Here is a 13,602-nt window from a genome sequence, read left to right as displayed (position 1 = left end):
AAGAGAAAAGAGAAACGCATGGCAATTCATCCAGGCCGCCTAGTGGTGAGGGGCCCGGGACCACCCGAACACGTTCATTCTTCTCTGCTTGGACTTCTGTCCCCAGCCTCATCCCTCTGCCCCTCATTGGCCTGTGACAGTCAGGAGGAGGAGGGAGCTGCATGAGGTGTGAAGGGGCCGAGTCAGCTTGGATCCTGCTGCTCCTGTGCCACCCCAATCCTCTCCGGGTTATCTCAGTCCTTCCAGAAACTTCTACATCAGCTCTGCCCAGCACCGTGGCTGACAAGACCATAGCTCTCAAGGAAATGAGGCTGAAGAACCTTTGGGGCCTGGGCTCCTCCCTCCTCGCTCAGCCTACTGGGCTGATGGGACTCAGCCTGGAGGCAGGCTGTGCTGGATTTCCCAAAGGCCCACTGTGTTCTGAACCGCAGGGTGTGGGATTTTGCAGCCAAACTGGGGAGATGGAAGGAAGGGGGCAGAGTCTGTGACTCCAGTTTCATTTCCCATTGCAGAGAGCCCTGGATTTCCCTCTACTGAGCATGGCACCCACACACTGATCTCTTCCTTAGACACGCTCCTTGGGGCTCCAGCCGCCTGACCACACTCTGGAAAGGGCATGAGACCCAAACTGCAAGGAAGATCCCCACCAGGTGTGGCATGGCCTTGCTGGAGCCCAGGGACCCCTGAGCCCCTGGTTGGCAGACACCCCTCTGTCCTAGAGAGGGGTAGCAAGGGGCAGGGGTAGGGGAGATGCGAGGTGGAGCAGTGGGGCAAGACCAAAAAGGAAAAGTGGGCTGAAAAAGAAGTTTTGGTTCCCCAGGTAATCACTTAGCTGCAGGAAGCATGGAGCTGAATCGAAGCTGTGTGTGGGAAACAAGTGGGAAACTCCCTCACGTCTCAGCTTTTGGAGACGCTGATTGAGGAGACAGAGAATCCTGACCTAGACTCTTACAGCTGAGCAAGCTGCTTCCTGGAGGGAGCTGGACCAACCCAGCAGGCCGGTGCCATCTGCCTCTCCCCACTCCTAGCCTGCCTCCCTGACCCCACAAGAGCCCCGGGAGAAGGTCTCCCCAAGGCGCTGCCATGGGGAAAGAGGGTCCCCAGGCTGCTGGCCAGGACTATGACCAGAGGCCCAGGCTTGGTGCAGGGTGGGAGGACCCCTGAAAGCAGCTGGAGACGCAGAGCACAGACCAGTGCTACCTTGCAGTTATGCGTGCCTGCAGCTCTGACTCAGAGAGCCCTGTCCCCAAGGGGACAACAAAGAGGAAGGAAAGAAGGAAGAAAAGGAGGGAGGGAAGGAGGGAGGAAGGATCTCCAGCCTCTATGCTGCAGGCTAAACATAAAATCTCCGTGGGAGGGGTGAAGGCTCAGAGGAAGAGGTGTGACCAGCTGTCGGTCACCTGCACCTCATCCCAGCCAAGTGGTCAATCAGCCTATGACTGCCCAGCTCCCCACGAGGACAGTGGACAGCTCCACACGAGGAAGTCAGTCCTCCCAGTGAGCTGAAATTGGCCACACCATAATGGCAACCCACTGATTCTAGTTCAACCCGCTGGAGCCACACAGAGGTGGTCACAAGATGGCCCGTGGGACACTGAAGACACTTTTTCTGCAACCCCAGGATTCTCCAGGCAACACCCACCTGAGACCCTTCACCTTGACCTAGCCTGCCTAGATTTCAGGGGAACTTATTATCCCACCAGACGTACCTGAAAGAGTTTTAGAAGGGTGCCGCCCCCACCACTGACCTCACCCTCTCCCAGGCTTGCTGCTGGCCTCTGCTCCTCCCATCAAGACCGACGAAGTGCTCATTTCCACGAAATTTGGTTGGAGTGGGGGTGGGTGGACATGTTAGTGACTTTTTCTCCCTGAAAAGAACACTAATGCTTATGGTTCATTAAATAAATGCACACTTGCTCTCAAACACACCACCCTTGCAAAGGAGATAAAACAAGTTAGCGTCATTGCCTGTCCCTAGAAAAGACAGAGCGGGAGAGGGAAAAACAAAAAAGTTCAAACAAATGTTTGTAAAAGCCAAACAAATGTTTTGGGTTGTTTCATTCTCATTCACACCCAAGCACTCTTGCTGATGGATGGGGGTTACAGGAACTCCCCCAGCTGGGAGTCAGTCTGCAGTCAAACAGCCGTGGCTGCCAAAGTTGTCTCTGTACAGTGAAAATGATCAAGACCCCTCTGCCCCCACCCACAGATGATGTCACCCAGACACCACCAACGCCAGGCAGAGGGCACGGGCTTTGCATTCAGGCAAGACACACCAGGGCAGGGCATCTTCCTCTGGGTTCACAGCCCCTGTGATGTGGCTGAGAGAGAGAAGGAACCGTGTCTTTGCTCCAGTAGCCTGGGCCAGTGGGCACACAGTGAGGTGGAAAAAAACAGGGACCGCCGACAGGGCTGAACACGACCCACTTTCCTAAAGCAGAGTCTGGATGACGCTGGAAGCTACCAGTCTGCAAGTCCACAGGGCCTGAGACGTGGGAGCGTGATTCCAACGGAAACAATGGGACAAGACCCAGGTCTAGACATTCCCTCCACCTGGGCAGCTGCCTCGACAGCGCTGGGCCCCTACTTGTCTGAAAGAGGGGCAGACTGCAGGAGCACGGAGCCTCCTTCCCTGGGTGGGGGTGGCCATCGGCTCCCAGGTGGGGAAGCCCCAGTGCAGATCGCTGAAGCGTCGTGTCCCCTGCACAGGCAGGGGGACAAGCGGGAGACGGCTGACCTGAGAACAGCCTGCTTCCCAGGCCCATGTCTGGGAATTTTCCCTTTCCAAATATGAAGGAAATAAAAATAGGTAGGCAGGAAGGCCAAAATATGTCTGCAAAAAAACTGAAGTCTGGTTTTGAAATGCCTGCTCCCACCATTTCAAGGCTAAGAATAACGGAAGGAGTCGGGAATTCTGGCTCGGCCCCAGGGTGTGAGAACACTTGGATGCAGAGCACATGGGTGTCTAGGCCACACCCAGCGCTCTGGAGCTAGTCAGAAGTGTCAGGGGCCTTTAGAGAAACGAATGAGCAGCTGATGAAGAAATGTGGCTGCTGACAACCAGGAATTAGCTCTATAAAACATTTCAAAATGTCAGCGATAGAAATGCAGTCCATGGCTGCCCAGTCAAGAGGGCAGAGCTGCCCACACGTGGCTGAGCTCCTCTGGCAGGGGCCCAGGCCCAGGGCACACAGCTTCCATCCAGCTGGACCCTGGGACAGGACCACAGGGCAAGGCAACAAAGAACTAACAAAAATGGATTGTGTCCAGCTTGTCACTTCAACTCAACTATCTTAAACATCTGGGTTTTTCTGTGACATCTTGTTATAGGCTGAATTGTGCCCCACCACCTCCCCAACCCCAAAATTCATACGTTAAAGTCTTAACCATTAGACCTTAAAATGTGACTGTATTTAGAGATAGGTCTTTAAAGAGGTAATGAAGTTACAGTGAGGTCGTTAGGGTGGGCCATAGTCCAACATGACTGGTGTCCTCATACGGAGAGGAAATTAGGCCCCAGAAACGTACAGAGGGAAGATCACGTGGAGACGCAGGGAGAAGATGGTTGTCTACAAGCCAAGGAGAGAGGTCTCGGAAGACATCAACCTTGCTGACACCCTGATCTTGGACTTCTAGCCTGTGGAATTGTGAGAAAATAAAAGTTTAAGCCCCCTAGTCTGTGGTGCTTTGTTATGGCAGCCCAAGCAGACACACACACACCTGCTCCACTTGTTCAGTGTGTTTAATAAAAGTGGACTGAAGCTTTCGTTTGTTAGAAGGAAACAGAGGGGATGTGACAGCTAATTTCACATATCTGAAGCACAGCCTCACAGACGAGGAGGAGGTCACCTGGCTCTCGGGAGCCTGAGGGCACTGAGGAAAGGGCAGATCCTGGCTGACAAGCCAGGCCTTAGGAAAGCTCTTCACACTCATTGTAAGCCCTACAACAACTCTGAGAAGCTGGCTTTGTTACCCCATTTCACAGATGGGTAAGATGGTTCTTAGAGACAGTCAGTATCTTGACAAGGATGTACATGCCTTCAACGGCAGAAGGGAGGTAAGAACCGGGTTTGTCTGACTCCAAAGCTCATGCTCCAACCAGAACCAAAGATATAAATTCTGGGAGGCAGGTGTCCCCTCTAACAATCTAGCTCTCCAACAACCAGAAGGGATAACATGAGTGGCAGGCAGTCCGCTAAGCAGAGGCATCCAGGCAGGGGCTGGAAGACAGGGGGTGCAGAGGGCCATGGTTTCCAGTCCTGTGTCTGCTCCAACACAACCTGTATCCTACCCCCCCCCCCACACACACACAGGCACATGCACCTAGGGAGGAGACGATCTGAATCGCCGAGGGGAGTACAATTTGAAACTGCGCCTCCGAGTGATTCTAGTCTGTGATTCCTAGAGGTGTCCCAGTTGGGAATCCTCATGGAAGGAAGTTGGGTTGGATGCTCCCAAAGACTTTTCTAAGCCCTGAAAGTCCACACTGTTTTTTTTTTTTTCAAACTTTTTTTTATTGAGTTATAGTCATTTTACAATGTTGTGTCAAATTCCAGTGTAGAGCACAATTTTTCAGTTATACATGAACATACACATATTCATTGTCACATTTTTTTTCTCTGTGAGCTACCACAAGATCTTGTATATATTTCCCTGTGCTACACAGTATAATCTTGTTTATCTATTCTACATATGCCTGTCAGTATCTACAAATTTTGAACTCCCAGTCTATCCCTTCCCAACCTACCCCCTCACTTGGCAACCACAAGTTTGTATTCTATGTCTATGAGTCTATTTCTGTTTTGTATTTATGTTTTCTTTTTTTTTTAGATTCCACATATGAGCGAACTCATATGGTATTTTTCTTTCTCTTTCCGGCTTACTTCACTTAGAATGACATTCTCCAGGAGCATCCATGTTGCTGCAAATGGCATTATATTGCCGGTTTTTATGGCTGAGTAGTACTCCATTGTATAAATATACCACATCTTCTTTATCCAGTCATCTGTTGATGGACTTTTAGGCTGTCTCCATGTCTTGGCTATTGTAAATAGTGCTGCTATGAACATTGGGGTGCAGGTGTCTTTTTGAAGTAGGGTTCCTTCTGGATACATGCCCAGGAGTGGGATTCCTGGGTCATATGGTAAGTCTATTCCTAGTCTTTCGAGGAATATCCATACTGTTTTCCACAGTGGCTGCACCAAACTGCATTCCCACCAGCAGTGTAGGAGGGTTCCCTTTTCTCCACAGCATCTCCAGCATTTGTCATTTGTGGTGAAAGTCCACACTCTTGAACATCCCTGGAGCCTCGGCAGGACACACAGCACTCTGGCTCAGCACCTCCAGGACACTCCCCAGAGCCAACACCCTGGACCTTCAGTGACCTCAACCTCTTTTTGCCCAAACACAGTGATCTGGCTGAAGAGAGCAGCAGAGAGTGCCCAGGAATGCCCTTGGCAGGTCAAGACCAAAGCCCCACGAGGCAGGACTCAAAGGGCGCTGTGTTTATTCTCACTTGGTCAGATCCAGGCAGGAGAGCGAGGAGCGGCTGGGCTGATGGGTCGGCACAGCCCCCATTCCACTCTGGCTGAGGCAGGACAAGTCGTTCTGCCACCATGGCCCTGCCAAAGAGCTGATGACGAAGGCCAGGCTGATGGCCCAGGCCCTGCAGTCCTCTGGTTCCAGCCAGGGTCACTCAGGCCCCCAGGGAAGCCCAGCGTCGGCCTGAGGCAAAAGAAGAAAGGGCGGGAGCCCGGCCAGCAGGACAGGGGCTCAGTGCCCAGGCAGCCCGGCCCACCGGTCCTGTTCTGATCCGGGCCTTGGTGCTGGGAACTGCACCTCACCTTCATCCACCTCTCTTTCCTGTTTCCTCTTTCCCTCCTTCCCACTTCCTCCGAGCCTGGGGCCCTTCATCCTTTTCGGTTCTCTCTAGCACCTGCTCCGGGGGAGAGAGACTTGAGTCTGAACTGGCACCCGGGTGACAGAGAAGTTTCACTCCAGGTCTCAGCTGTAACTTCTGCAGGGAAGCATTTCCTGACTCACCAAGACTGGGTTACAGGCTAGTCTCCTGTGCTCCTAAAACCTCTTAGATAATATTTATGACACAGTCTTAAAATTATCTGCTTACTTTCCTTCTGTTCTACTAGACTATAAGCACCTTGAGGGTAGCAACTGTCTTTTTTACAGCTGTATTCTTAATGCCTGGCATGAGACAGACACTCAGATGGTGTTGGTTAAATAAGTGGTTGAAGACAGAAGGAAATTTTAAGGGATACTGAAGACCTCTCCACCCAAGCCAAAGCCCATCCTCTTGAAGTCCTACCTCGGGCACTTCACTTTTCCCTCTGGGAAAGTCGGGAAAATTCTGATTCACAAGAATTACAGGAGGGAATTCATCTATGAATGCAAAGGATGCGCTGGCCTACCAAGAGGAGAGAGGACTAGCAGCTTGGGGGTCTCCTGGCTGGCAGGGACAAGTCAGCAGCTCACAGGCACCTGACGAGAGAGGGAGGGAAGGGGGCCCAACAAGGGAGGGAGGGAGGTGAGTCCACATAAGTCCAGGGGTAAGAGGGAAGTCCCAAAGCCAAACACCACTAATCAAATACCTCAGCCCTCTGACCCCAGCCTCTGCCCATGCGAAGCTCCCAGGAGCACAAGTGACTCTCGATCAAGAACACGTGTAGCTGCCACAGTCCCCCCCAACCCCAGCCAGGACCCACAGCCCTGGGAAAGCAGGGATGTGGGATGACCTTGTCCTGTCCTGTCCTGTCTCCTCTCAGGAGCTCCCACTTTAAACTCTGCAAGAGCCTAAACTGCACGGGGTAACTGATGAGATACAGACAGACAGCACTTGAGGGACTCAGACAGCCCTGTGGTCTGGGGGCCAAGTGAGGCTCCCTCAAAGATGGGCCTGGGTCTGGACCTTGTTGGAGGGGTAGGAATGGAGATGGGTGGGGAACCCCAGGCAGGGTTAAGAATGTGACAGGTGTGGTACACTCAGGGAGTTGGATGAGCAGCAGGGCTGTGGAGAGGCAGGGAGATGCTGAGAGAAGAGGCCAGAGGGGATCTGAAATGCTTGGAAGGATGGTGGTCGCAAATGCACTTGGGTTGGACTTTGGTACCAGGACTACCGGAGGCCCTAGGATATACTTTCATCATCTGAAAGGAACTTATCGCTGTTGATGTTGACCTTGATCACCTGGCTAATGTCATGCTTGTCAAGTTTCTCCAGGAGAAGTTTTCCCCTTTCCCAATGTCACCCTTTGCAAGGAAGTTACTATGCCGAGCCCACACTTAAGGGACGTGCAGTTATGCACCACCTCCTTGAGGGTGGGGTATCTACATAAGTTATGTGGAATTCTTCTGCACAGAAGATTTGCCTGCACTTTCCTATTTATTTTTGTATTCAATCACTTATATCAGTAGGAATTCATACTTATTTTATACTTTGGGTTATAATCCAAGACTACTTTATTTTCTTGCTCCAATTGTTCCAGCTTTGGGAGCCCTTTCAGTTAACTCCAGTGTTCCTTTGATACCCTAAAAGATGCTCTCCTGCCCCTGGCTCCCTTTCCCTGAGTACATTGACAGGAAGATAGGACAGTTGACATTGAGACTGAACCACAGAGATCAAAACCCTTGCTCCTTCAGCCTCCACAAGCCATTTTATCATGATGCTCCCCCCCCTTAGAGCTGCTGTGTGTGTTTGCTGGAAATGATGTATCTGAAATGCTTAGCACAGTGCCCTGCTCATAGGAAGTTTTCCCTAAACAGGGCTGCATTGTCTCTGAGCACTTAACTCTCTAGAACCTGGCCCTGAGTTCTAAAGAAGCCAGAGAGAAAAACCTCTTTCTCCAAGCATTAGAGCTTGGGCAAGCTCTGCATCCCTCATGCTAGAAAAGATCCCCAGTTAAAAATTACCTTTGCAACATCCATACCTCAAATAAGGTTGTTTCCAAATATTCACCACATAAGTGAACTGTCCAAAAGACAGCTAACTGAACCGACTTAGCCCCGCAGCTTTTTCTGCAGTGGGCCAGGGTGGGTGGATGTGCAGTGCGCACAGACCTCCACCAGGCAGATTCTGGACCGTGAAACTGGTTGCACAGCACATCATGTGACCCTGCAAACGAAAGGGTGTTTCCTCGCCTCCACTACTTTTCAGCTCCCTGGAAGTCCAAGCCCTGAGAATAGTGACTTCCTAGCCACAGAAGGACTCTGAATCAAGGTCAGGTGTCACCCTCAGGCCCGAACACCTGCTCACACCTTCTGAGACGGGGCTCAGCCCAGCCCACCCAGAGCCTGGCCTTTTCCAGAAGGAACATGAGGGATATCTTTCTACAGAAAGGGATAAAAACTTCCCCCACTCCTTCCTTCTCCCCGCCATGAGGTAGCCCTGGGGTGTGGAAACAAAGGAGCCAGCTGGTGGCCGCCGGGCAGGAGGAGGGGACCTCTTCATCCTGGCCCAGCTGGTGGGAGTCTTCCCTCAGGCAGGCTCTCTCGGGCTGCAGGTCCATGCACAGGGACTGGTCAGGGGCTGCACTTGGTGCTCTGCTGGGAAAGCTTGCTTTGCCTCACTGATCTCTATTCACCCACCAGGCTTTTACTGAGTGTCTACTCCATGCCAGATCTTGAGCTGGGTGCTGGGTGCTGGGTTCAAGGGAAGCACCAAGTCTAAGTGGATTATGGGCTTTAGGTAGCCGTAGCTGATTTTTTTGAGTACTTATGTGGCAGAAACCAAACTAAGCACGTAACATGTAATTAACATGTAACTAATCTTCACTATTAACCTATGAAATCATTACTACTACTGTGCCCATTTTATAGATAAGGAAACTGAAGCACAGACCAGCTAAGAAGCTTTTCTAAGGTCATAGAGTGTCAGGTGGTGCTCTGGGAAGCAGATGCCAAGATAAGTTAGAAATGCAAGAGATTTATTGGAATAAACCCCTGTGAAAGATAAATGGAGCATGGGGGAGGGGAACAGAAGCATCAGGGAAGTCCTCAAACTGCAATGCAGTCTTGACACTTGTGAAAGGAGGAGGAGGAAGAAAGATTGGGTAGAAGCACCTCAGACTACAGTGCATATCTGAGAAAATCTCAGTAGCCCAATAGTACAAGGACTGCCCACAGAGGGTCCCACAATGAGCAGAGGTGTCCAGGCCCCAGCATCCCCGCTGTACTCAGCCACTGGCTGGGAGATGCCCAGGCTGAGAGCAGCCTGGGCTCAAACACCATGAAGGACCCCAGAGGTGTGGCAGCTGGAGGGCGTCAGCTAACTGCCCTCCTTGCAGCTCTTCTGCAAGTGCTTTCTTGACCAGAAGTCTGAGCAGCCGGCCTCCATGGCTGCCACACCAAGAAGCCATGGCTCAAACCAGGTCTTTTGCTGACTCCAGAACCCACACTCTTTTCCATTATGCTAGACTGATAAGCTCATAGATGATTAGGTCTCTGAATGCTCTCTGCAAAACTTATCAGTCAGTCAGTCAGTCAACAAGCTTTGGAGCCCAAATGTGCACTCATCCTCATGTGTGTGAAGACAAAGCCTGGCCCCTGCCTAAAGGAGATTCTAGGCTGGGGAGGGTCACAGACTGACAAAAACAGGTGCTGAGATGAGCTGAACACAGTCCCTGCCTTCAGAGAGGTCACCTTCTAGACGGAAACAGCAACCAGACAATTCTAAGAGTGAAACGATGTGTGAGAAGTGGAGGCACAAGGAAAGGAGAGCCTTAGCCCAGTTCTGGAGGTGGTACGGAAGGCCTCCTGGAGGAAGAGGCTTCTTAATGGACACCTGGAAGGTGACGAGGCACTGGGTGGAGGAAGAGGGGTGAATGTGGGAGAGGAGCGTGTGTGTTTCTCAGTGGGGCAGGGGGAGAAAGGGAGAGGGAAAAGCTGAAGAAACAGCTTTTCTGGAGGGAGGAACAGCATCAGCAAGGGCCCACGGAAAGGTATGGTGTAGTCTCAGAGCCACCAGTTGTTCTGGAAGGCTGCGGGGAAGGAAGGCAGGCAGGAAAAGCAGGGCGAGATAGCGAGCAGCCCACTAAGGCCTCGTCCCGAGGCGGCAGAGGGCGGTGCTGCAGCGAAGGGCTAAGACGTGTGGGGTGGATGCTCCCTGCAGCGAGGGCGACCAGTGAGAACAGGGCAATTCGGGAAGGTCCCCGAGGGGTTGGGAAAACTTGACAGGTTTTCAGCGAAAATGACTCCAATCAAGAGGAGTCCCCATGAGGGTTCACACAGCTATACTCCCCACAAGCAAGACCTCGACTTCATCAGAAGATGTGGGAAACGGAACTGGCGACTCTATTCCTTCATCTCCACCCTCCGAAGGGAAGTTTCTAAGGAATATTGGCTCTTTCTGGCAACGTTAATAATACTGTTGGTTAAAATGTCCCACCACTTCTGTTACCCCACCTCAAATACCCAACCACCTGTTTAATCCCTACATGGACTTCTTAATTAACTCCACATACAAGGCAGCCTCCTTCCAACCTGAACTGTAGTTCTCCAAATGTATTTTGTTTTATTTTTTTCTCCCTTTTAAAAATTAAAAAAAAAATTTTTTTTTTAATTTTTGCAGGGCAAGGGGAGGTAATTAGGTTTACTGATTTATTTATTTTTTAATGGAGGTACTGGGGACCGAACCCAGGACCTTGTGTATGCTAAGCAAGCACTTTACCACTTACTTATACCCTCCCTGCTCCAAGCATATTTTAGAGTTTAAGTAGCCACGGAACAAGCTCATCTCAAGGTTGTGGATGCTTAAGATTCCTCTGTGATCTTCATATTAACCATTCTCATCATTTATTGTTATGTAAAAAACACTCCAAACTTTGTGACATGAAACACTTATTACTACTACAACTACTACTTTTTTTATTATTATTATTATTATTATTAATTACTATAATCATCTCCTACAGTTTTGGAGGTTGGCAGACAGTTCTTTCATGCAGTTATAGTGAGATGGGGGCTGAAGCTGGAGACTAATGCCTTCATCACTCAGATACTGGTGATTGGTGCTGGGGCTATTGCCCAAAACACCTGTATGTGGCCTCTCCACATGACCCGCGCTTCCCTAAAGCAAGTGTCCTAAAAAAGGAAGAACCAATCTGAACGTTTAACCACCTTGACAACCTAGCCTTGGAAGCCCAGAGCACCACTCCCCCACACTCTACTGGCTGAAGCAGCGGCAAAGGCCCACCCAGGTTCAGGGAGATGGGACAAAGATTCTGCCTCTTAATGGTGGACTGACAGGTCACACTGCAAAAAGAACATATAGATGGAAGAGATGTTGAAAATACACTCTGCTATAGCTGTAACAATCCTGCCAAAACAGTTGACATTCCTCAGCATGCAAAATGCCCCCGTGCTCTCCCCAAGATCCCCAGGGCTCACTCCATTATGGCATCAGCTTGACCTCTGGGCCTTTTCATCTAAAGCAGGTCCAGACACCAGTGAGACTCCGTAGGTATGGTTCCTCTTCTACGGTGTCTCCACTAAAGACCTGGAACCACAGTGACACGTTATCTGCCACTCACACACCCAACATACAATGGTGGGACAGGCCCAAGATAACTGCTCTACACACTACTGTTCAAAAAAGGAGAAAACAGAAGGCATCCAGAAGTAACTGGATCAGGGCAAATTCTCAGCTGTACATACAGCAGATCTGAAATGCAAAAATTTACATTTGTCCTTATAAATTTTCATTTTCTCATTCTAAACCCCAAATTAGTAGCTCTTTGACCTGGGGAGTAGTAAGTGGAGGAGAGATGAGCCTCAGGAGTGGGTGAAGGAGGAAATGGAGTATCATCTTGACTCACGTTATGGCCATTTGACTGCACGTGGTCAAGAAGGTTGATGGATTGGGGTGTCTTCACCGCCACGCCCTCCAGGCCCAGCCCACTGGCAAATGACCACACAGCACTAGACTTACGTCTTCTCTAAATAAGCTGGGACATAGACGTCGCTTTGATCCAGTGTTAGTGCCAAGCAGGGAGCACGTGGGTCTAAGGCTGTCAGCAGCCATCTTCTCCATCCCCAGGGGGAAGCCATCTGCAGAATAAAGCCAGCGCAGCGGCGGGCAGAGCCAAGGCCTTGAGTGAACAGAGCCCCAGTGATGCCATTTCAGCCAGACTTCTACCCCAGGACCTTAAGCCGATAATGAATTCTCTACTTTGCTTAAGATATTTTGGGTTAGATTTTTATCACTTGCATCGGAAAGTGTCCTCATACACACCCTTTTCCTTCCCAAGTTCTCTGTTTTCAGCCATGCCTGACCCCCCTGGACTCTCTCCATCCTCCTACAAGAAGGAGGCCCCCTGAAGTGTATACATCCAGCCTCTCATCATGGGCCATTCCTCCAGTTTTTCCAGGCTCTGGAAACAATTGGAAAGAAATCACAGCTCACACATGGCAACTGTCTCTACTCAGACTCAAGCCTGCCCCACCCCCCAACACTGACCACGACAGTGAGCAATCCCCCAAGTGCACACTCACTGCAGAGAAAAGTGCTAGGACGGCCTCACAAGATAGCTGCACGCTCGGCGCAGACCACCCCGGATGCTGCCCTGCCCACGACCAGCCACCCTCTGCCTGTCAGCTCCTCTTCTTTATGACTTGGAAGCTGCTGGTATTGCCAATGTCAGCAGGAAATGGCTCTTTAATCACTGCAAAGTCCCTCCTGATTGTAAAGATTAGATCAACCTCAGACTGTAGGGCCTCCTCTTCCAAGATAACTGGGATTGTGTACGAGAGCGATGAGCAGCGATGAGCAGCGGCCTGCACTCACAGCTTGGTTGGATTACAAGCATTCTAGGCCCATGTGGAACCCAGGGCCTCAGACGGTAGGGGTCTGAGAACAGAAGACTTTAGGCACTAAAGGCTGGGGGTGTGAAGGAGGGTCAAAGATGCTGGATGCAGCAGAAAAGGCTGAGTGGCTGCCATCTACAAGCAAGCAATTTGGGGACATGCTCTCTGATGCCCACCAAACTCCATGGCTTTCCCATTCTGCACTTTGAACCCAGAGCAGCCTACCTATGAGGCATGACCCAGGGGAGAGGCAAGGTATCTCCTTTCAGTCCCTAAATATAAGCCACTCATGTGCATGGACACTCTAGTGGGCTGCAGGCTGCAGCACAGCTGGGATTCACTACAGCCATGCCAGCTCCCAGTGTGAAGCTAGAGCTCCACCTCCTCCCTTCTACCCAAGAAAGCCACTGTCCGCTTCAGCTTATTAACTGTTGTCATTAACAAGCCACCTGTGGCATAGCTCACACCAGATTCAGACACCCAATATGGCAGCCATCACCATCTGAGAGGCTGACTCAACCAGCCAATGGTGTGGGCCTGTGTCACGCGTTCATTCCGGCGAGGCCTCCCCTCTGGTGCTGCCTTCAGAGTTTCTTCAATCAACATCACCTCCCTGATGGTAGGTCTTCAGCCTCTGAGAGTGAGCTTGAAGAACAGTGGATCCTCATATATTGGAAAGCCTGTTTCCAGGCAGTACCCAGAAGATTCTCTACTGCCCCAGGAGGTGGGGTTAACTGCCTCTTATGACACACTCATTTACTTTTTAAGCCCCTACTGTGCACCAGACACTCT

The sequence above is a fragment of the Camelus dromedarius genome, chromosome 15 (genome assembly GCF_036321535.1).
Source record: "Camelus dromedarius isolate mCamDro1 chromosome 15, mCamDro1.pat, whole genome shotgun sequence".
NCBI classification, from domain to species: Eukaryota; Metazoa; Chordata; class Mammalia; order Artiodactyla; family Camelidae; genus Camelus; species Camelus dromedarius.
The sequence above is the reverse complement of the archived record's forward strand: the minus strand, read 5'-3'. Positions refer to the sequence as shown.